Genomic DNA, 24,981 nt, shown 5'->3' with positions numbered 1-24,981 from the left:
GAGGCTGAGGTGGAGGATTGCTTGAGCCCAGGAGAAAGAGACTGCAGTGAACCATGATCACACCACTGCACTCCAGCCTCAGTCACAGAGGGAAGCACTGTCTCAAAAAAAGAAAAAAAGAGACTAAATAAACTCCTTAACTATAAGAAAACTGAATTGGAGACAGTAAATCAAAGAATCAAAAGTATGAGTATGAAAGAAATGGTTCAAAAAATTATGCAGCTTGAAAAAAAAAATGGTCCACTTGTGCAGTGAGCAGCAGAGAAGGCACAGTGCACGGTGCATGGCCCCAGCCTCACTGGGCAGAGGCTTTGCCTACCATGAAATATGACTTCTGAGCTTGGGCTCTTTTAAAGGCCCCAGAGTCTAAATCTGGCTGACCCCAGGCAGCTAGTGACATGCTGAGGCTTATAACTAAATTCCACCCAAAGTGACTGATCCCATGCCTGTTATGTGCAAAGCACTGTGACAGCTAGGGTTTAAGAGAAATGGGCAAACCCCCAGTCCTTACTCTTGGGAAGTGCAGCATGGTGGGTTGGGGTTGAGGGGTATGAACATACACAGTGGCTCCTGGAACAGCAGGGTCCCGAAGGGGAGTGTGGGAACAGGAACTAGTCTGTCTCCAAAGGCCACTACTTTCATGGGGGAAAAAAGCGTGGCCTTCCATCAAGAAGCACAAGGCACAGAACCATTTGGGCACTTCCATACATCGAGCTGGAAGCCTTGGTTACAAAGACACTTTACACTCTTCTAAAATCCACAAGCTGCAGGCAACATAACAGCTCGAGTCTGGCACAGTAGGTCCCCAGGGCCAGCGTGATAGCTGAACAAGGAATTTCAGTCCTTCAGGCCTCAGTGGTGACTTCACAGCCTCGGCCACAATCAGAAAGCCTGAGAGCCCTACCTCCCTGCCACACAGTTCTGCCTACTGACTCAACAGGGCTGATCACAGGAGTTCCCAGGGACCTCTGAGGTCTCATACGCAAAATTTACAGCACACCACTCTAAGTCCTACAGCAAAAGCAACGTTACATGGAGAGGGGTGGGGAGGAGGCAGGGATCAGAGGTTCTGCAGGAGGATGGAGAGGGTTGGTGTGGGGGGTGCGTGCAGGGAGGGGAGGACCTGAGGCTCTACTGCAGGTGCCGGTCCTTGGGCTGAGCACCCACCAACTGCAGAACAGCTTCCAGGCACAGTGGGGAAGTCAAGAAGACCACATACAGCATCGGGCCTCAGCCAGGTAAAAGTAACTAAGGAGCCCTGGGATCTCACCCACTCACACCACGCAGAGACCCAAACAAAAAACAAATAACCTATAGGCGGAAAGCAGATAATGCTGTCCCAGTGAAGGAACCCAGTGAGATCTTCACAGTGTGAATCTGTTGCTGAAATGGTTTGCAGTCCGTAAGCCATTTTCAACTTCTAATGTCATGAGAAAACACCAAGTCCAAAAGAACATAATATAATCCCAATGAGTAAGTATGTGGGTGTAAAATCCTAAAATATTAACTGAGATTATCTTTCAGATTACAGGTATGTTTTTGTTGTTTTCTTCTTTTCTATCATTTGCTGTGTTGTCCAGAATGACGTTTCACGTTTTCAATGAGAAAACAATAGTCATGACCTAAAAAACCTAACATCCTGGGGCACCAGCCAAATGAGAGTCCTTTACATAGTTTACTTCATCTTTTCACCCCCTTAACACACAGGCAATACTTTGCATTCTAGAGACAAGGAGACACAGGCTTGATTACAGCTCAGTTATTCTCAATGCTGGTTGCACATCTGAATCATCTGGGAAGATTTAAACTAATCATGCCTGGCCCCATCACAAATGAAGTAACTTCTATAATATTCTCCCAAGTAACGTCCCCAAGGGCATAGGACCAATGACAGTTGCAGCTGGGGCTCAAGTCTCACTGACTCCAAAGCCTTTAACTGTCCTCTGAATTGGACGGACAGATTCTGGGGAATGGCATAGTGGGGCGGTGAGGAGAGGGTGTAAAATAAAGAAGAGGCACAGATGACACCATGCCTGGTGGAGAGGGCACAGGTGACACCGTACCTACCTTGTGTGGGGGCAGCAAGCTCCTCCCCACTGACTCAACTCGACCCCCTCAAGATGCTCCCCCAGGGCAAGGGCTGCATCCCAATCATCCCTCTAGGCCCCTGGCACCTAGCGGGCACCAGATAGTATTGACAAGACAATGCACTAGGAAACACCATGAAAACAGAACTCACTACCCTCCTAATGCACAGAACCATCATCATCACCCCACGGTACTAGTACTAACAGCTACCAGTAGTAACTATTAATTCCTCATAATAATTTTTTTCTTTTAAATCTCAATAACAATCTGTTGGTCAGCTGTCTCTGCCTCACGGAGGCAGAGGGCAGACAATCCCTATCAGCTCAAGGTTCCCGTCACCACGGTTTCCCTTCATCGAAGCTTTTCCACAGGCACTGTTGGTACCATCGGCTTCATTCAGCTCAAGTCTTCCAATGCTGTTTACCCAAATCAAACACCGACATAAAAAACGAGAAGCCAGTGGAAAAGCTACATCTTCACAAAAACCAGAGAACACCCAAAAAATGTTTCCTCCTGAAGCCAGCAGGGTGAGTGGAGAGTTTATGTCTCTCGAGGTGTTTCCGTCATCACTCGGGAGGGTAGTGCTTTATCAGGAGAGATGCCCAGACCCTGCGCGCAGAAATGCGTTACGACAAAGACAGGTATCCTATCCTATCGGAGTCCGGGGCTCCTCTGACACGTGCCTTTTCATCACACTTGGGCAGCATGGAAAGGAAACATCAGTGTACAAACCCTGTGGACAGGTCCGCAGGGAGACCCTCCGCTGCCTCCCAAGTGCAGCGCCAGTTAGCCAGAAGCAGCTGGGAGCTGGCCCTACACAGTGGGAGCTTCCGTGAAACTCCCACTTTGCATCTCCTGTGATGCATCTCTTTGCATCACTGCACTTGGGCCTTGGAAATGGCTATGGAATTGGCTCTCACATCTCAAGATGGAAAAAAGAAATGTTTTAAACAAAGTTCCCCTAAGATTAGAACATTGGCACTTTAATTTTCTGAGCCTCTAAGGTATCCTGAGAGTTAAATTTGTTTTCTTTCACTCCTTCTACAAATTTCCTCACAAGGAGAATCAGCATTGCAAACAAGAGCAAGGCGGAGGGCTCCATGCCAACCTAACTTAATTTTCACTGGACATTCACAGACTGATATTTTCCCACTCACTCATTTATTCATTCAACAAACCTTTAATAAACCCAGGCAGTCCTCCAATTCACACATAGGCCTCAGAACACCTTAATCCTGAAACTCCTGGAAATTTTCACTTCTCCCCCGGTCTCCTCATCACCACAAGCAACTTTATTTTTGTGAAAAAACTGGAACTCCCAGAAAATTCACTGGTTCAAGAAGAGACAAAGCAACACTATGAACAACAGGGCACAGCCCAGGAAATGACCTAAAGGACAGACTTGCAGGGTGGGGGCCTGCTAGAAGCAGCCAACGTCACACCCCACAAGCTCCACGACACACACACGCACTGCCACGTGAAATCCTCCTAAGGAGGCAATCAAGTCACAATTGCTAGTCGTCTTGTAAGAATAAAAACGCAGAGTGTAGCAGGCAGGTTATACTGCCTGCCGTCACGTAACTTGTAAGCAGTGAAGCCAGGATTTGAACCAGGTCACCTAATTCCTGAAACCCTATTCCATGCCAGGTGCCAAACTGACTCAACTTTGACCAAGCTCATTCTCCCTGCTGCCTGATAATTCTTACTCTGTTACCGTGTCTGAAATCCCACAAATATAAAAGTCACGAGTTAAGTGACAACCTCTTCTTGAATGTGATACCCCTGTAAAAATGAAGTCCATGATTACACGTGCAATGGAATGAATCGATGTAATCCATCCACTTCCTGTATAGCCAGCTGCTAGCCAAAACCCACTGGCTGTGAGGTAACAGGAACTGCATCTGGGACTGAGGAAAAGTGGGTAATTTTGGCTGTAGGACCCAACCGGGGCTCCAGTGGAAAGTTGTGGAAAGGATACAGATAGCAGAGGCCTAGAAGGGGTATGTGGAAGGAAGTGGCAGATAAGGCAGATGGATTACATATTATGTTCGAGATCTGATGTCCCTGATGAAAATAGGGGAAAAGTGTCAAAACAGCATTATAGCAATCCTTAAAAATCATAACATAAAAGTAAGTGTATACAAAGAATTGCAGCGCAGGAAGAAGTGAGGCAGTTGTCTCTGGACAGAAGCAGATTATGAATGGTTTCTTCCATATTTCCACAGCTTTAAAATGTACAGTTTCTGAATTAAGGGAAAGAAAATCTCTTTTAATGAAATCAACAAACAAGGAGAACAAAGAAAGGCGTGAGGGTCCCACAACAAGCCAAGCCCACCTTGAGTCTGCCCATGAGATGCTGATAAGCGGGAATGCGGGGCACGTTTCAGAGTGATATATTGGAAGGGGCACAAGTGAATTTTGCGGTTCACCCCTTCCTTACCTTTCTACAGGTAACAACCTGACTGGGGAGATGGATCCCATGCCCGCTGGACAACAGGTGGCATGCTAGTAACTGGGCGAGGCTGGCACGCTGACCTGTGATCTGTGACTTGGAGCAGGGGCAGGGCAGGGTGACCCCTTTAGGGGTCTTGAGTGGCCAGCTAAGGGATTTACACCTTTATTTAAAAGCAAAAGTTTTAAGCAAAGGAAGAACATCCACAAAACGTGATCTTGGGCGACTAATCTGGTCTGTGTAAGAAACATTGGAAGGAAAAAACTGAGCATGAGGACTTCCCATTTCTTGAGGTCCAGCCTTCTCTTGTTTTTTGGTAGCAAATCAATATGCTTGCCTTACAGCATAATATTTTAATCCAACTCATACAACACCTTTGCGTAAGCAAATGCTGTGACCTTTCATATTTATCTGCTATTTGTTCCCCGGTCCCTGTTTTATTCTCAAAGAGCCCTGACACACACATAAAACACATGCCCGTAGTTACCATGGGGATTATCTACGCAGCACATGTCATGCACAAGTAATTCCCACCAGGAAATGCCACATTTTATGGTAGGTCTTCCTGCCCTACTCACAATCACACTTTTTCACTGGTGACCAGAATTTCCGACACTCACTCCAGAAGGAACACACTTCTAATCTGAAAAGAACATCACAGTCTCTTGGCCTGGCTGACCACCTTGACTGTGTTCGGTCTTCAACAAGTACTGGCTATACTTTTCTAATGAGGACTTCTCTTTATGTGAAGCAGATATGCTAGTGGGCGCTAAGAGAAGAGCCTCTACCAGAGAAAAGAATGCTATTCAATTTACCTGAAATTCCTTTCAGGCATCCGGAAAGAAATAGCCAATTGCCCACATTGCTCATCTGAACGATCAAAGGCAGGGAGAAAAGAGCACCCACGGACCAGGAGGAAGCCAGTGGAGGACAAGGCAGCTTGTAATGGGGGGCCAGTGCCATTCTTTCCCACCATATAAGAGTGCCAGAGGGGGTGAAGGGTGGAGTGGCCCTTTCAGCACACCATGTGGTCTATATTTTATCATCCGCCACAGGCAGTGCCACCTGCATGGCTTTCATGGAAGGCACCAGAGTAATACCATGACCACAGACTGTCACTCTGGAGTGCCACACGAACGTGACCCCAGAGCCAGCCCCTCAATATGACAACATTCAACTCAATGTTCCACACCGTGCACAATCCAAATTCTTCATTTTTTGGTTACAGCGTTGTGACAGTCAGACTCCACATATTTTCAGAGAATCAGGACAGAGAGAGAGCTCAGATTACATCTATTATTTGTTTGTTTGTTTTCTGAGACAGAGTCTTGCTCTGTTGCCAGCCTGGAGTGCAGGGGCACCATCTCAGCTCACTGCAGCCTCCACCTCCTGGGTTCAAGCAATCCTTCCACCTCAGCCTCCCGAGCAGCTGGGACTATAGGTGTACATCACCACACCTGGCTAATTTTTGTATTTTTAGTAGAGACGGGGTTTCACCATGTTGACCAGGCTAGTCTTAAACTCCTGACCTCAAGTGATCTACCCACCTAGGCCTTGCAAAGTCCTGGGATTCCAGGTGTGAGCCACTGTGCCCAGCCACTTCTATTGTTTTTTAAGGAATTCTTAAAGGCTGAAAAGAGACATTTTAACATATGCCCCAGGTACTATTCTCTACAGTCCCCAATGCCACAGGAAAAAAAAAAAACAAAAAAAACACAGAAAAAGAGGTAAGGACCTCTTGCCGGCTGGAAGTTCCTGACACGCCTGTCATCTGAGACCCAGGACCACATTTTCCTATATAAATAACATGACAAAACTGCAGTTAAGTTCCAAGGCAGCTCACAAAAAGCAATTTAGCCCACCTCGCTCCCAAAGTAGGACTAGGCACTCCGGAGCCACCCACCAGCCAGCAGGGCCAGTGATAGCTCAGGGCGTACATGCTGGCTTCAAGGAAAAATGGGTCCTGTGGGTCCATGATCCTGTAGAAGGTTTAAAATCAGGGACAAATGCAGAAAAAAAGCAAGGAGTGAAATAATTTCTTATAACAATAGCAGATGGAAAACACTTTCCAACTCCTCCTTTCAAGGAGTAAGGAAAGGTGACCTGTGCTGGGCTGGCTCGATGAAGCAGGCAGCCATGCTGAGAAAGCCCCCGTGACCACCAACTGCAGGGGGCTTCTGGGAGATGCAGGCAGCCGCCAGGAACTGTGAGTGGCCTCTGTGAGCTGAGAGCAGCCTCCGTGTCAGCAAAAAGGAGGCCAGGACTCAGTCCTACAACTAGAGAACATGAATCCAGCCAACAACCTGAGGGAAGGTGGAGGAGGATATTTCTCCAGTCAAGCCTCCAGATGAAAACCAAGCCCGGGCCAGCATCCAGACAGCAGCCCTGTGAGACCCCAAGCACAGGCCCCAGGGAGGCCCTGACTCCTGCTCTGATTCCTAGCCCACAGGAACGTTGAGAAAATAAGCTGTGTGTTATTTTAAGCTGGAGAAAGAGATGACTAATACATAGTCCAAACGCTCTTGCGTGATAATGGGTGCACTGGTGTTCACTGGCTTACTGAGTCCTTGGGGAGCTGAGACCAGAGCAGCAACCTTTCTTTAATACATTGCTTCAATGGTGGGGATAACCATGACTTTCCCTGAGGCTATTTTGGAAGGCTGAATTATTTGAAAGTAATTTTCTCCTCCTGGAAAATGGCATACATTAAATACCTGTTATTTCCTTTTTGAAAAATTAGGTGATCTGCCTTGGGCCCTGGTTATAGGGAGTTATGGGGGCCATAAAGATGAGACCACATACTGTCCCTGCCCTCAGAGTGCAGAGTCTGGAAAGAAGCAAGCGAGTAACCATTCGCAACGATCCATCCACGCAACAACTACCTACGATACACCTATTATGTGTCCTCCCTCCTTGCAGAGACTGAGGCAGCAGCAGGGAACAGAACGGAAGGGAGAAGACAGAATGTGATAAACAACAAGCGTGGCCAAGACTGAAAGGCCTCCAGGAGATGTGCCACCTACGTTACCATGTGGCACCTGGCCTGATTCTCCTCAACAGGAAAAGGTGACATCATGGCGGTGCCCAGTAAGCCATAAACTCTCCTGATTCAGAGAGGGCTCGGGACTTGTACCCCAAGACCACCCAAGGGCTTCCCCTCACACCTCAATACTGCACCGCGCAGCCCAAGAAGTGAAAGAGTCTGACTTAGGCTATTCACTCAGATGTCAACGCCCAGCCCCAGGGTTAGGTAACACCAGAAGATGTTCTAAAATAGTCCGTGAAGGCAGCAGAAACACATCTCACTGGGGCGACGGGAGGAAGAATGCAGAATGAACTCACTCTAATTTCAGTTATTTTACTAATTAAGCACCTAAACTGAACAGGAAAGAAAAGGGTGCTCAAGACTCACACACCCCAGCACACAGTGGCTTCTGGCCTGTGCAGAATGTCCTCGCACTTCCCTGCTGGCCAGCAACTAATTTTACCTACTGCCTTTGGGAAGGTACACCTGGTAATTCTGCACCTTTGTTTCTGACATTTACAAGGCTGTAGCAGCCCCATAAACAAGGTGCTTACTTATAGCCTAATCCTCCCCAGGAACTTGAGGCTCATGGGCAGCCCCTCCTTCCTCCTGAATTCTCATTTCAAGGCAGTCTGCTCAAAGTTGCTTACATGTGGCAAAGGTCACTGGCTATATTCCCCAGAAGTCCTTCTGATTAAGAACTCAGTGTGGGCTGCTGAGTCTGAGTATGTGTGCATTCCTAATATAGCCAAAGTCTTGGAATTAACTATATGAATGGCCTCAAATGTCTGTTAAGAATGTGAGAAGGTGGGAGAGAAGTCAGGTGAGGTTCATTACACACGCGCACACACGCACGCACACACACTTTCCCTCAACTGAAAAGCTTTACCTCGATTTTTTTGTGATGAAACAGCAACAATAATGATGAAGCTTCCGTTCTCAGTAAACATTTTTATTTTAATAAAAAAATAACCAAGCAGTTTGAAGTATTTTATAGCGGAAATCTTTTCCCCAAACTACATCCTATGCCAAACCCAAATAGAAGAATCAGATAAAAATGAAGCTACTCGTAGTTAAAGACAGACAGGGGACAGAGCACCTCACTGGCCAGCCTTGACCGACCCCCTGACCCACCTGGTTCTTATGCCCACTTGGAATTAACTCTCAAGCTGCAAAGAACACCCTGAAATACCACTGCCCTATAGCAGATGGTTACAGCAGCTAAACCAAGAACAAGTTACAGTAGCATTCCTAAGTGAAAGGGAGAGCAGTTGGGTGAGAAGAATGGGGGCAAGATGAAAAGTTCTGGGCCAGGAAGAAAACTGGAAGCTGCCATTGACCTTGAGAAGTGCAAAGGCTCCAGAAGTCACAGACAGAAACGTGGCGGGATGGATCACAGCCGCTGTGCTGCACGCCAGTGCCCAGGAGCCGGGTGGCACAGAGCACAAGACAAAGCGCCCAGTGTCCGCGCCAGGAATGATGTGGGACAGCTCCAGGACGATCCTTCCCCAGAGCCTGCCCTGGTGACCAGGCCTCAGGGTCGGAAGGGGATAAGAAGCCATAGGATAGGAAAGGAAATGCAGGAATTTAAGGAACATACTAAAGGGGAAAAATGGGCTTGTTTTCTGCTGGGTCAATGGGTAGCCACATGAGTCTGAAAAGTATAGCAGCTGGGAATCTAAAACAGAAGACAACCGGGGGTTTTAGTTGTCAGTTAACTTAAAAAGTCAACAGACAACTAGGAGTCTAAATGAATAACAGTCTAGCACAAAACAGAACAACATATTCTAGCATGCTGCTGTCATGCTGACAGGCAGACTATACCTGGACTATGACACGAGGCCTCGACAGCTTCTCACCAGAGGACAGTCTCGATCTTGCAGCAAAGATGTCTCAGGAGAGATACAAGGAAGGTTCTGGGATCCTGAAAGGCAAGGAGGAACCATCAGATATGTTCAGTTTTGACCCCAGGATGTCCAAGTCTGCGGCTGGTACAGGGAAAACAGATTCAGCTCAGCCCTGGAGCAGGGAGCACATGCCACCTTAACAGCAACTGAAGACAGGGTGGACGGCAAAGGGGCCGCCCCACAGGACGTCATGGGGGAATTCAGGGAGAAGATGAGGAGCCAGGCTAGATGCCCTCCACACCAGAGATTCCACCACTTTATCTCTGAAATTAACTCTTACATTTCAAAGAGGAAGATATAAAAGCATCACACGGGTAATCTCCTTCCACAAATCTAGGGCATGGCTGTAGACATGCAAAAGCTCTGAGGCCCCGGTTAGGGGCCACAAAGGGGACTGAGTCCCCTCCTGACACCGGTAGTGACCAGCAAGGTCAGCAGGGGCAGAAAACCTTAGCTGGTGGCTTCTGGAAATACCTGGACTCGAATTTGTACAATCGGCCATCTGGTGATGGAGTTCTATGGGTACTACTAACAGATGCCATGGTAGCACAGAGCAGACGCCTGCCGATAACACCAAGAATCTCAGCATGGGCAGAAGGTTATCCTAAATCTGGGATGCAGGACTTTTGTTACCTTAGAGTGGAATCGTGCTGGCCAGTGCCTGGGAGTGCCTGGTGTGAATACAGCTCGAGGACACGCTAGGAAGAACCTAGCAGACGCACGGCATATAAAGCTCTTTGTTTTCTAAATCTTACCATTTACATTCTGCACAGTTTCTTGCACTCACCCAGGAGCTGAAGAGGTTTAATTAAGCTGTCTGAAATATGATTTGCACCTAATATGAACCCAGGCAAGATTATCATTATACCAAAAATGCACATAAAGATGCTAATCAACAGCTAGAGTTTTATAACTTAGACAGCAGCAAACCAGGTTTCCCACAATTGGAATCTTATTCTGTTCCCACCTACGTCATCTTTCCTACTTTGATATTTCATCCTACATTGATATTTAATTCCTTTTCACTTTCTGTGTTGAAAATGTCAAACCTACAGAAGTTGAATGAATAGTTACTCTTTATCTACACTTCCCAATATTTAACATTTTGCCCAATTTGCTTTATCCCTCTTTAGCCCAATACATGCTTTCCTTATGACCATTGTGATAAGGTATAGCCATCTTGACAACTGATCTCTAAATATGTTGGTAATTAACTGCTAAGAATGACATTGTCTTACCAAACTAATGCCGTGATCACACCAAAGGAACTGAACATTAATTCAATAGTATTTAAAACACAGGCCACAATCAAATGTCCTTAATTGTCCATTGTTGCTATTTCTGGATGCTCTATCACATACCATGAGAGCGCTGAGAACAATGAAGGTTGATAAAGTCAGGTTCACAGCTCAGCAGGGACACAGTATCCTGGTGCCCCACTGCAGGATGGGTGCCATACACCCTACCCTCTGTCGGGGCAGGAAATAAACTAGTTGGACACCAGGAAAAGCTTTGGCAATGAAGTGATGTTTGGAGGCTGAGCTTACTACTCAGAGAAGCGGGGAAGAAAGGAAGCATTCCAGAAATCGGGCATTGACTGCAAAAATGCAGATGCGACAATGGCCCCCAAAGATGTCCACATCCTAATCCCAGGGAACTGTAACATGTCAAGTTACAAGGCCAGCAGAATTCGGATACAGAGGAATGAGGGGTGGGCCCAGAGTGATCACAAGGGTCCTTACCAGATGGAAGAAGAGTATAGCAGAGTCAGTGATGGGGGGACACCATGTGAGGTGGCGCCACCAGCCCTGCTGGCTTTGAATACAACAAGGGACCACCAGCCAGGGAACGCAGGCAGCCTCAAGGAGCGGGGAGAGGCAAGAAACGGGTCCTCCCCTCCCCTTCTCTCCCCTGCAGCCCCCAGATAGGTGTGCCTCCCTGCAGCCCATATCTTGAATTGAGCCCACTCTGGACTTCCCAACCTGTAGAGCTGTAAGATAATCCATTTATGTTGTTTTAACTCACTAAAAAAATAATGTAGAGGTTTGAGAAAAGAATGGAAATGGCAAGTGTTGGGGGCTGGGGTCAAAGTCATCTGAGTCCTTGTGGCTAAGACAAGGAAACTAGACTTTATTTTTGAGGAGAGGGTGGCCATGACTGGGATTTGCAGTTTAGAAAGTTAACTCCTGGAAACCATCATTCTCAGCAAACTGACACAGGAACAGAAAATCAAATACCGCATGTTCTCACTCATAGGCGGGTGATGAACAATGAGAACACATGGACACAGGGAGGGGGGCATGATACACTGGGGTCTGTGGGGGGGGATCTAGGGGGGGGACAGTGGGGGTGGGGAGTTGGGGAGGGACAACATGGGGAGAAATGCCAGATATAGGTGATAGGAAAGCAGCAAACCACGTTGCCATGTATGTACCTATGCAACAATCTTGCATGTTCTTCACATGTACCCCAAAACCTAAAACGCAATAAAATATATATATATTAAAAAAAAAAAAAGAAAGTTAACTCTAGGAAAAAAAGAGGCAGAATCTAGAAGGGAAACAACTGACAACATGTGCTGCAAGCAATAACATTTGAGCTTTCAAGAAAAAAATGGGAATTCCGGAAAACTTTTATTCGTCACCAAGATGTGGACAGCTCCCTAAAATCTGAATTTTCTGATGATACTGGGGATGACGTAAAAAAAATGTGCAATTTTAAAAATATATGATGAAATGTGCCAGCATTTGGAAGACCTACATAACTCTGTAAAACAGTAATTCAGTAAAACAGAATCATAAATGCATAAAAGACTGATTTGAAGTATAAGAACCATGTATTTTAGAGTATAAAGCGTTTACTGAACTGGCTTCAAATTCCACAGTGGAACCACTATTGCCTGCGGAGTTTTAATGTAGCATCAAGAAAGAATATCCACAGTTACCTGAAAAGGCCATTAAAGCATTCTTCCTTTTCTAAGTACAGTCCTGTGAAGCCACATTTTCTTTGTCTACTTCCACTAAAACAAAACGTCCAAACTGACTGAATGCAGAAGCACATATATGCATCCAGCTGCCTTAAATTAAGCTAAACATCCAAGCGGTTTGTAAATATGTAAAACAACGCCACTCTTCTCACTGAATTTTTTTGTTCTGGAAAAGTTATTTTTCATTAAAAAAAAGTTACTGAACACAAAATGGGTTCATTATTGTTATTTTAGGTAGATTAAGACATTTATTTCAAGTTGTTCTAAATTTTAATTTCTTTCGTTTTCTTCTTTCAAGACAGGGTCTCACTCTGTCACTCAGGTAACAGAATGCAGTGGTATGATCTCAGCTCACTGCTGCCTCAACCTCCCTGGACTCAGGTGATCCTCCCACATCAGCCTCCCAAATAGCTGGGACTACAGGTGTGCACCACCAAGCCTGGCTAATTTTTGTATTTTTCGTAGAGACAGGGTTTCGCCACATTGCCCAGGTTGGTTTCAAATTCCTAATCTCAAGCAATCGACCTGCCTCAGCCTCCCAAAGTGCTGGGATTATGTGTGCCACTGCACCCAGCCTAAATTTTAATTTCCAATTCGTAAATATTGATAGACACAACCCACATAAGCAAAGCTCCTTGGAGTCCTCAATACTCTTTAAGGGTGTCAGAGGGGTTCCAGATCAAACAGTTTGAGAACCACTGCTTGAAAATTTGCCCAGTGAAATGAATACAGCCAAGCTTAATATATGCTCAACAGGAAGAATGCTGCTCTCCTGCTTCTTAGGCATGAATTCAGCAGCCTGCTGCAGTGATGCTTGCTCCTGTCATGGTATAAAAGCAGTTAATGCTAAACTTGAAAGTCTAAAGGAAGGCATGCCATATGTTAAGCCAGGATGAATTCATCAGGATTAATGGGGCTGGAATGCACAGCAAATAAATTCATTAGCACTGCTTTTCTTTAATCCAAGAATGTTCCAACCAATTTATTATAATTTTGAGATTTGAAAATTCCTTTGTTAAAAGCAGAGTAAGGCGGTACTACACCTCAGATGGAAACAGTCCATTTGCTTCATAAATACAGCAAGCAGCATTCCAGCACTACTCTTGATGGGCTTCCAGGAGTACATGGAGACTGTAAAAGTGTGATTGTGACGCCATGTGGCTATATTACAGTCATATGTCACTTAACTACAGGGATGTGTTCTGAGAAATGTGTCTTCAGGCGATTCCATCCTTGTGTGAACATCCTGGAGTGTACTTAGAGTGTACCGGCAGGAATCTAGGTGGGATAGCCTACTGCACACCTAGGCTGCATGGTATAGCCTTGGCTTCTAGGTTACAAACCTGTACAGCATGTTACTGTACTCAATACTGCTGGCAACAGTAACACGGTGGTAAGTATCTGTGAATGGAAACATAAAAAGGGACAGCGAGAATAAGATACAAAAGATAAAAACTGGTGCAACCTTATAGGGAGGGCACTTCCCATGAATGAAGCCTGCGGGGCTGGACATTACCCTGAGACTCAATGAGTGGGAAGCGAGCATGGTGGGAGGGGTGGGGGGTTGGGGATGGAGAGAACATGAACGAGGGGTGAGCGAGTGTCAGTGGGTGGGGAGTGAATGTGAAGGCCTAGGACAGGACTGCACACTGCTGTAGACTTCAGGAACACTGTACATGAAACTACACTAAGTGTGTAAAAAATACTTTTCCTTCTCCAATAATAAATTAAACTTAGCTTACTGTAATGTTTTTACTTTTTTTTATAGCTCTTTTACTTTTTCATAATAACACAGCTTAAAACACAAACATTACACAAAAGCATAAAAATATTTTTTGGCCTTATTCTGTAAGCTTTTTCAACTCTTTTGTTAAAAACCAAGACACAGACAAACATACACATTAGCTTAGGCCTACATAGAGCCAAGATGATCAATGTCACCGTGTCCCACCTCTGTGTTCTGTCCCACTGGAAGGTCTTCAGAGGACAGGAACACACAAGGAGCTGTCGTCTCTAATGCTAACAATGCCTTCTTCTGAAATACTTCTTGAAACACCTGCCTGAGGCGATTTTACAGTTAACTAGGACTATACTCTAAAATAATGACAAAAAGTATGGTATGGTAAATACATAAGCCGGTAACATAGTCTTTTATTATCAAGTATTATGTACTCTACCTAATTGCATGTGCCGTACTTTCAGATAGCTGGCAATGCAGTAGTACGTTTGTTAACCCCTGGACCACCACAAACATGTGAGTAACGAGTAGCAGGACAATGCCACAAAAGCTAAGATGTCAGTAAGCAACAGGAATTTTTCAGCTCTGTTACATAGATGAGGTCTATCAGCAACCGAAACATCATTACGGGGCCCATGGCTGTATATTTGTAGTGGACACCTGGCACACCACAAAAAAGTCCACGCATAAAATAACCACAAAATATCAGAAAACATATCCCACTTAACAATTTATAAATCAAAAGGAGTCAGGTGTTTCTGTTAAGTACACGGATAAGAACCACTAAAAAAATCTTTAATTTTATTTTCTTAAACATGATGCCCAACTTTTTGGCAACTTACATAGCGGCTCCACCTGTTCTTACCCTATTCTTCACTCAACAGTTACACACTGAGTGCTAGGTAGTTTCAGAAACTGGGGATGCAGCAGTGAACCAACTAGACCAAAATCCCTATCTCTGCGGAGTTAATGTTCTATTAACGGGAATGGCTCTTCAAAAAATAAGAAGGGACTAAACACTAATGAAGGCAGCACACTTCTCATCTCCAAAAGTAACTGCATGAAACAAGGAGAAACAGGATAAGCCCCAACTACACACACACGGGTGCTCCTTCCCAGCAGGAGGTCGATGTCACAGTTATTGGTGACACGCTGAGGGGGTGTCAGGAATGAAGCCACAAGGAACCACAGTTCAAGGCAGGGGGGACACCTCTGTGAAGTCACCCAGTAGCTCCAACCAATAATTGTGGTGAGAGTCAAGCCCTTTGGGATGGCCAGATTCCTATGGAACAGCCCAGGCAGCTCCAGAGGTGGATAGGTCAGGGGTGTCAGAGTCTTAGAAAAACAGAGTGTTTTTTTAGTTTGAAAAGGCAAACTGCAATTGGTTTAATTTTTCCTTTGACATAAACATTGTTTTGAAATTTCCATTAGTTTTTTGTTAAAAAGCATTGGGCTAAGAGGCTGAAATAACTTTCCCGGTCAAGGACAGTGATGGAGGACAGAAACCAAAACCTAATGTGCATAATAAAGACTTCAGCATCCCTGGAACCACAAGGCAGGCCCCAGGCATCACTGAAGAATCCAGAACTGTCCTCTGAGGCTCTCAGGAGCTGAGGCCTTTCCACCCCTTCTGTGATGAGCCCCACACACAGCATGGTCTGAGTCAACAGCTGACCATCCCAGAGGCTGTTCTGCAGACAATCTAAGAGCTGCAATTCTCAAAGGCTTTTCTGGACCACAGAAACGGGGGCAATCCCCTCTGTCCTTGAGACTTCCAGTCCTCGAAGTCCAAATCTTAGATTCATCCAGACTCTTATTAACCACAGCAATACAGAGTACTGGCAAGGGACATAAATGAATGTACTAGAAACCAAAACTTGCACATATCACATTCCCCTGCATTCCTGATAGACCTGCACATCCTCACTTCTGTAGTTCCATCATAGCACAGCATATTCTCAGCCTGCCAATTTCAATGATCACACCTTGTCCTTTACCTGATTACAGTGAATTTTCCAGTTGTTACTCAATGGTTCCCAGGTAAACTCATAGAATAGGTTCACCTCCTCTTGACAATGTCAATATAGTGCTCCCCCTACTTTCTTTATATTTCACATTGACAGACAAAATTGTATGTATTTACTATGTACAACATGATGTCTTAAAGTATATAAACAGGTTTGGTGTCTCTAATCCAAAAATCCAAAATCTGAAATGCTCCAAAACCTAAAACTTTGAGCACCACCAGGATGCTCAAAGGAAATGATCACTGGAGCATCTCCAATTTCAGATATTTTGGATTAAGAATGCCCAACTGGTAAGTGTAATGCAAACAGTTCAATCTGAAGAAATCCCAAATCCAAAACATTTCTGGTTCCGAGCATTTTGGATAAGGCATCCTCAACCCGTACACTGTGAAATGGCTGAATCTGGCAAACTAACATTTGCGTTACCTCGCATAGTTATCACTGTTGTGGTATTTGCCTAATTTCTAATGTTCCTCGAGGTTCCACTGTCATTTGGAACCTATACCAGTACCTGTCCACTCCCTAAGGCAGCAATAAAATTTAAATGTAAAAGCTGTTGAAAAGACCCCACAATCTATATAACATTTGTGGTTCTATATAATACTTACTAGGGGGCAGGAGATTACAAACTCTAAAGGAAATGTGGTCAAGGAAGAAACAAACAGTAAGATATTTACCCTACCTCCAGCCCTTCAATAATTAAAATTACTCCAGCTCATTCTGCACCCAGGAAAAGACCACTTGGCTCAAAATTGAATGATTCATCCTTCCTTTGAGATGGAAAGAACTCTGAGAAAGGACTACAAAGTCCTTGTGTGCTGTGCACTGCAAAAGAGCAGAGAAAACCATTCTTACATACTGGTGTAAATCTAATGATGGCTCCAAAAGGGGCAACGAGAGAGGCCGGGAGGACAGAGTCGGGGGCTGCAGTGCAGTGGCTCTCAACCGGGGGTGACTCTGCCCCCTGGAGGACACCTGACCACGTCTGGACACATTTTAGGTTGTCACAGTTGAAGGATGGTGGTCAACTAGCAGGCAGAGGCTAAGGATACTGCTAAATCCTACCATGCACAGGGCAGTTCCTCAGCAAAGAGGGATACATGATGGGCCAAGGCAGAGAAAGCCCGCCTCACCGTGTGCAGCGGTGGATGGCAAAGCGTTCTACAAATTTACGGGCTTTTTTTTTTTTAGTGTTTCGCTATTTAAATTATAATATTAAAAATGACAAATTTGTCTGCAAAACAGGGACAAACATATTTACAGGAACGCAAAACTCCGTCATCACATCCCTGGAGAACCCTCGATGTCCCCACACCAGATAGAGAATAAGCAGCAGCAGCGGAAGAACCACAGTCGAGGATGAAAAGATGTAGTGTGGATGAAGACAAGTTTCCCGTCGGAATGAATCCAGGCTCTGGTTTCTAAGAGTGAATCTGACAGCTTGTACGACTGCTGGGGAGGCTTTCGCCCTGCAGGCAGCATGGATAAGATGGGCAGCTTGAAGAGTCGGGACTGCCAGCGCCTCCCCTGTGCTGTCATGGGTCTCCCAGCATGGGCAGAGACACGCGGTCCCCACTTTATGGATGAGACGCTGATGCTCAGGAAAGGTAGCTCGACACTGAAACTAAGGCACCACTGCCATTTTATTAAAAAGTCCTCCGGTCATGAAAAAGATAGGGTTTTGGTGCTCCTGGGGGAAGGCCATCTTTAGCTGGTGAGAGGCAGTTTGCACCATGGGGATGGCAGCTTCTCTCCAAGTGATACTCTGCTGGCCAGTGAGAATTTTAAAACACCAAGTCCTAAGTTCAAAGAGCTGGAAGGACCATCTGGTCACCTAATGCCTAACGCAGAAATCCTCTCAAGATGGTAAAAGGAAAACCATGACTAACACAGGAAAATAGTGGGGAGAAAGATGAAGTGAGGACAAGGGCTGGAGGAAGGGGTGGTCTGGAAGAATACACTGATTTTCCACTCGGTCATTTCCCCCCTTCTACTTGATGGGCTCTCACCAACGACCCTGCACAGCCTACCTCTGGCCCAGCCAACAATAAATGCACCCCTGACGTCAGTTACAGGCCCACTGACAAAGGCTAACACTGCCATTAATTGCCTACGATGCACCAGTGCCCTCTCCTAAGGCACTTCTTAAATGAGTATGAAATCTCATTTAATACTCAAGCCAAGCCTTTGAAGGTTATACAGCTGTTACACTTGCTTCACATGTGAAAAAAACAGCTGCATAAAGTAGGTTCTATGAAGTGGAATCTCGGCTCAAACCTCAGGGTGTGTGTCAAACTCTAAATCCACTCTGGTGCTCCATTATTTTCAATGCTACTGAAACTCTATGCAAGACTTATAACAGCTCCCCTAGGGCAACGGCCGTAATGAAATTACAGTACAAGTTTAATTAGATGCAAGGACAATCCTCCCACTTAGCAAATGCAGTCAGACGCAATGGGATGAGGAGGCACAGGTTTTGAAGAAGGCATTGGTATCAATCCCTGCTCAACCACGGACTAGCTGAATAAGCCGGGGCAAATTATTCTGAATCTCAATATCCTCCCTTCTCCAATGAGGAAACTACTGCTAAGCTCACAGAATTATTTAAGAAAATAAATAGAGGTTATGTGTATAAATACATTAAGCACTTTTCAAAATAAATACATTCTTAGATAATTTCTTTGAGTAAATGACATGCTTCCAGAAATACTTTCTCTTCAACACATTCTGTTCTTCAACTGCACTAGCTTGTAGCTGGCGTTCTGAAATTTCTCTGCCAAATAGCTAATAAACTACACAAATAGATAAATGCAGCCGGGGGAGCTGCTATTAAAAGAAACCCTCTAGTTTAAGTTAAGAATTGTTTGATGTGTGAATAATCAGCTCTTAATTACATGGTTTGTCAATATTTTAAAAGAATCATCTCATTAATGAGCTGCCTGGGTAGACTGTGGCACCCATCCTGAATTAGAATATTTGATGTTTCTGTCTGCCAGTGACTTAGCCCAAAAGAGCATAAAATACAGACCTTGCCAATCAGGAGATGACATGTTACTGAGAAGGTAAGAGAGCTGCTCATGAAGACCCATGAGTACAATACAAAGGGTAATCTCAAGATGGCCAGCATAGAGAGGAAGGAGGCCTGGGGGGACTTCAGGGCAGGGCCAACAGATCCTGCCTGGAGTGACCAGGAGAGACTGAGGCAGGCATTCCCAGGACAGGCCCTGGAGGAGCACAAAGGGTTCCAGGAGGCCTGCCTGCTGAGAGGCGGGGCAGAGCGGGCTACACCCACCTTCTCCAGGACCTCTTCTAGGTCTGTGACATCTTCCCTAAACACACGTATACACTTTGGCCCACACTTGGACACTCTCCCATGACTCAGTAAATCTGATCCACAGTCCTTTATACTCAGGATCCCTTTCTGCCATCTGCCAGGGCCCAGGTGGATCTCAGTTCACCATACAAAAAAAGAAAAGCCTCTGTACACCTACTGTGCCTTAGAAAGACCATGTCCCTCAAACATGCCCAGTGGGCTCCCCCAGGATGCAGACAGTAGCCACCTTACCATTTCCTTGCTCTCACTCTTGGGCAGCCTCTTCAAGTTATTCCCACCCCACTCCTCTTATCCAAAGCTTCCTAATGCAGCAGCATCTATACAGAGAAGGGATCCCGTGGTTCTAGGCCAAGGAACCATCACCCTATCTAGATTCTCACACTTCTCAAAAGGCAGTGAGTTTGATCATTATTAACCCACCTCTTTGCTGAGTCAAAGCCCAAGTTATTTATCCCTTCTGGGGCCTAAGGGATGGTACAGACTGTTTCACCAAAACCCAAGAAAAGGACAGCGGCAGCGAAGGCTGTACAGCAGTGTAAATGTAGTTAATGTGATTGAACTGCACAATTAAAAATGGCTAAGATGGCAAGTTTTGTCATGTGTATTTTCCCACTATTCAAAAATGCTTACAATTCAAAATGGAAAAACAAAACCACTAAGAAGATTCCTCAAAAAGTGCACAGAGGTACAATACAGCAATTCCATCTAGGTCAATGCTCAAGATAAAGGGGTGCAAGTGTCTACATGAAAACTTACACCAATGTGCACAGCAGCATTGTGCGTAAAAGCCAAAAAGCAGAAACAGCCCAAACGTCCGCCAACTGCTGAATGGATAAACAGAATGCGGTACATCCAGACAATGGGATATTACTCAGCCATGAAAAGCAATGAGATTCTGACACATGCTGCAACATGGATGGACCTTGAAAACACAAGGCTAAGTGAAAGAAGCCAGACGGGAAGGGTCACAGGTCACGCTCCGTGTCATTCATTTAGATGAAATGTCCAGAATGGAGATAAAAACGAAATAAGTGGCTGCGTAGAGCTTGGCTACGGGTGGGGAATGACTGTGAATAGGCATGAGTTTCCTCTTAGGGTAACGAAAATGTTCTGAGATTATGGTGATGCTTGCATAACCCTGTGAATCTGCTAAAATGCACTGAATTTGTACTTTCAATGGGTGAGCTTTATAGTATGTAAATTAGATTGATAAAACTATTTTTTTCGGGAAAAAAAAAAGAAAAAAAACAAGAGGAGCTCAATCCAAAGGAACCCCAAGTATAGTTTTCCCATGAACCATGACAGGCAGATTTGAACTTGAACTTCTATTCAAGTTCAGTTGCTAAGGTAACACTTTCTCCCACATACTTTAATTCTGCTTCAAGTCAAAACCCTACCACCCTACTCCCCGAAAATCAATCATCATGGCTCCAGCTGCCGGTGGTAAGAGGCTCTCCACTCTACTTGCACAAGCTATTTATTATACGTAGCTGTCATTCTGCTTTGAGAGTTTCACGACGGCGAAATTAGCTCCTATTTGATAAACTCTCCCTACAACTGCCACCTCATCTTCTGGTGTTCTGTTACACTGCAAATACAAGCTCCTGTTTTAATACACGGCTTAAATATTTCACGGTGACAGGAGCAGAATAATAAAAATGGGGAAGGTTGCAGCATGTTTTGATTTAAATAATGCCATATACGTGATTTTTAAGCTTTTAGATCAAAACAGGGTGTGGCGGAAGGGAACCCCTCTCACTCTGCAAGTCTATATGTTACAAGATCTCAAAAATAATGAGATGGCTTAAAGAGGTAATCAGAAGAGTAAAAGCTCCTCAGGCATTCGAAATGAAACGAAGTCTCAGCCCAGCCCAGTATTTCCTAAGGTCCTCAAGGCTCACTACCAGGCCAAAAACCTCATCCAGGAGGCTGGGAAAAAACATGCCCAGCTCAGGGAGTGGGAGACAAATTTTGGGATGCTTCCCACACTGAATGTTCGGAATGCTGACAGGGCTTGGCCGCAGCCTTTTCTGTGCCAAGGCACACCTGACAGGTAGACTCTTGCCACACTCCTGGACGTTTACAAGCTGCCAGGTACAGCTCCCTGCAGGCAGGCATTCCTCCACGGAAGCAACATGGAGAGTGCAGCGGTTCTAAACGCCCACACAGACAAATGAGCCTCAGGTGTGGCCAGGAGCTAGCGAGAGCAGCACAGGTTAAGGGGCAGGGAGACTGACAGCCAGCAATTACCAAAGGGGATTAAGCAAGCTCTCACAAGTCTTGGGCTCTGAATTTCTGTACTTTTTAAATGGACTTAATTTGTTCTCCTGGGCCTCAATCACTAGCTGTGTTGCTGGAATTCAGCACAGGAACACAGTTCGGGGCAGGTAATGTACGTGCCCTTGAGGGTGAAGTGGCCCTAACTCTGGAGAGGGGTTGAGTCCAAAGAGCTCCCACCCAGGGGACAGCTCTTCAGAGGGGCAGAGTGGGCAGGCACCCCACATGCCTGGCATCTGTCAGTCAGGACTCCATCAAAAAAACGGCAGACGGCTCTGCCCTCTTGTTTCTCCTCTAAACTTCCACAGTACTTCTCAAAGTGCTGAGAGCATTTCCATTGGTGTGAAATGGTCCCAACAGGCTACATTTGAAACATGGAATAATCAAGGAATGTGCTGCTGGGGAGGAGTGAGCTGATCTAATCCACTCCACACCGTGGTCTCCCCCATACCTCGTCTGCGAGGCTCTGCTCTGTCTGTGTGGCATGGACACTGTCCTTTAGAATATTTCTCCTTAAAGGAATCCATCTTTTACTAATTTGGGCAAATTTTTTAAAAGACACGATGTATTACTCTCATAAATGGCACACCACCAAAACTACCTGGAATCTGATCTTGAAACTCACATCCACCACCCAACCTGAAAGAGCCAGCCATTTCCTGGAGAGCCCCACGTGGCTACATCTATGGGTAGTGAGTTCTTAAGGTGCTAGTCACCTATTTTTCCTAAAACATATTAGGATTTAACATACCATTAACATAAAAACGTTTGTGCCTTCCTTAAAATCACCTTGCACACAGAAGTGCACAAAGAACACGGGAGTGACGATCTAGTCCAGGAGCTGACACACAATGGTGTTTGGCCCATTTCTGTATCGACCATGAACTATGAAGGATTTTTATTTGTAAAAGATTGTGTTTTTGAAGAAGTGGAGGGAGAAAAAAGAGGAAGAAGAAAAAGGAGATGATGATCATGCAACTGAGACCTCGTGTGGCCACAAAGCCTAAAATATGTACTACCTGGCCCTGTAGACGCCCCACTTGCAGAAGCCCTGATAAGTCCGTCCCTTTATTTTACCACAGGACAACTCAAGTCCTAATACACCGAATGACTCAGGCACCTGAACACAGGTCTCCAGGCTTCTGAGCAAGTGAAGGAAGATTACCCAAGAAGCCACCAGCTTAAATGCATCAAAACGGGTGTCTGTCCAGTCACTTTGATTCCTTTTTAAGAATTGACTCCTGTCTAAAGGAAACAAAAATGTGGGCTGCACAACTCACCTGACTTGTTTTTGTCCTCAGCTCAGCTGAGGGCACCTGGCTCTGACCTGGCTCTGTGCCCCATGCCTGAAATTGCATCCTGTTTGCCCCCAGAGCCACTCCCTGCTTCTGCCATCCCCACTACGAGGCCCCCCTGTGTGCATCCCGAGCTCTCTGGGCACCAGCAGGGAGGAGTAAGGTGAGGGAGGACCCTCTGCGGGCTGTCTCCTGGGAGATCGGCCCTTCACACAGCCAGCTGCGGCCTGAAAACCGTCACTTTCCCTCAGGCCGAGGGTGTTAGAAGTGGTCAGGGCCCCCTCACTGCTCCAGGCTGTGAACACCCTGCCTTGCTTTGTAAAAAGTCACTTTATTTAAACTCACCTCAAACTGCCCAACCTGAGAATGCACTCTGTTCCCTGCAGGAACCCTGATGGCAACAGCCTTAGAGGTAGTGAGATCTGGATTTCTGTAGCTGCCAGGCCCACTGCAAGGGGGAGGGCTTGACCTCATGGGGCGGGGGCTGCAACAATCGCATGATGGCCCTCCTCCTTCTAAATCGAGCTCCTAAGGACACCAGACATCACCACTACCCCATTCTCAAAAGTACCCACAGTGAGTCTAATGATCAGTTACAACAACACATTGCACTCTCAAGGCTGATTTTTTTTTTTTAATTCTGCAATGTTACGCAATAACATCTGAGCAGCTGGTATGCAGCAGACACTGTGCTAGGTCTTTCACACGCCTAGAAAAGCAGCCATCAATCCTCATTTCATAAACGAGAACACTGAACCTCAAAGAGTTTCAGCAGTGCTTATCAGAGCTCTAAGTGGTTGAGGTGGGAGTCACCCCGAAGGCCCCTCGGATCCACCTCCATGGCTGGCCAGGCTCCAACCAGCAAACAAAGCACATGGCTGACAGCTAGTCTGGTCACAGATGTCCTGGTCACATTACACAAATTAAAAGAAAAACAGAACCAGAAACAAAAGTTTCCTAACATAAAACGGAAGCTCTCTGAAGGCCACATTCACATAATCACATTGCCTGGGTGGGCCACCAGGTGAAATTACCTAGCACTTCCCCACCTGCCTATGAATCCTGGGGAAGCTCGTGCACGTGTTCCTCTGGCATCAAATGAATGGCTGCTGTGCTATGAGCACTTGTCCCTCTGCTGAGCCTCCTCTACCCCTAACTCAGCATGGAGGAGGAGGCCAGGGCCTGCTATGTGCCTGGATACAAAGGCCTAGCAGCTTGCATCAAGCAACGTTATTGACTTGTCATTGAATAGGAAAATTCTTTCCATGTCCCATTTTATATTTCCTCACTAATCTGATGAGGAATCAGAAGGCCTGCCCTCACAGTGTGATCTCTTTTTTTTTTCTTTTTTAAAGACAGGGTTTCACCATGTTGGCCAGGCTGGTCTTGAACTCCTGACCTCAGGTGATCCGCCTGCCTCGGCCTCCCAAAGTGCTGAGATTACAGTGTGATCTTGAGCAAGATACTCCGAGCCGCTGTTTCCATTCTAGCATCTGAAACTGGGATAATGACAGTGTCACCCATACCCGCCCCCCAACTCTACCTTGTTCCTACTGTGAGGCTCAAGTGACAGCGAGACACGACAGAAGTTAAACTCTCAGGTTAAACTAGATTCAAAAAATGATGGGACCAGGCACAGTGGCTCACGTCTACAATCCTAGCACTTTGGGAGGCCAAGGTGGGCAGATGGACGGCTTGAGTCCCAGAGTTGGAGACCAGCCTGGGCAACATAGCAAAACCATGTATCTACAAAATACAGGAAAAAAAATTAACCAGGCATGATGGCATGTGCTTGTGGTCACAGCTACTCAGGAGGTTGAAGTGGGAGGATTGCTTGAGCCTGGGAGGTCAA

At 45.8% G+C, this 24,981-nt stretch overlaps 1 protein-coding gene across 3 annotated transcripts in view; it reads right to left on the bottom strand.

Moving 5' to 3' along the window:
* SLC7A1 (solute carrier family 7 member 1) overlaps positions 1-24,981 on the bottom strand; it is an 83,139-nt gene that overhangs the window by 33,121 nt on the left and 25,037 nt on the right. Inside the window, exon 1 of one of the 3 annotated variants that reach the window (XM_017537487.2) lies at positions 9,390-9,481. The exons of the other annotated variants lie outside the window; for them this stretch is intronic. The gene's annotated coding sequence lies outside the window, so the exon portion shown is untranslated. Of the gene's footprint in view, positions 1-9,389; positions 9,482-24,981 lie in introns of those variants that run through there. 3 annotated transcript variants of the gene reach the window in all.

The sequence above is a fragment of the Cebus imitator genome, unplaced genomic scaffold (assembly GCF_001604975.1).
Source record: "Cebus imitator isolate Cc_AM_T3 unplaced genomic scaffold, Cebus_imitator-1.0 Scaffold103, whole genome shotgun sequence".
NCBI lineage: Eukaryota > Metazoa > Chordata > Mammalia > Primates > Cebidae > Cebus > Cebus imitator.
This window is presented reverse-complemented; position numbering and strand designations above follow the sequence as displayed.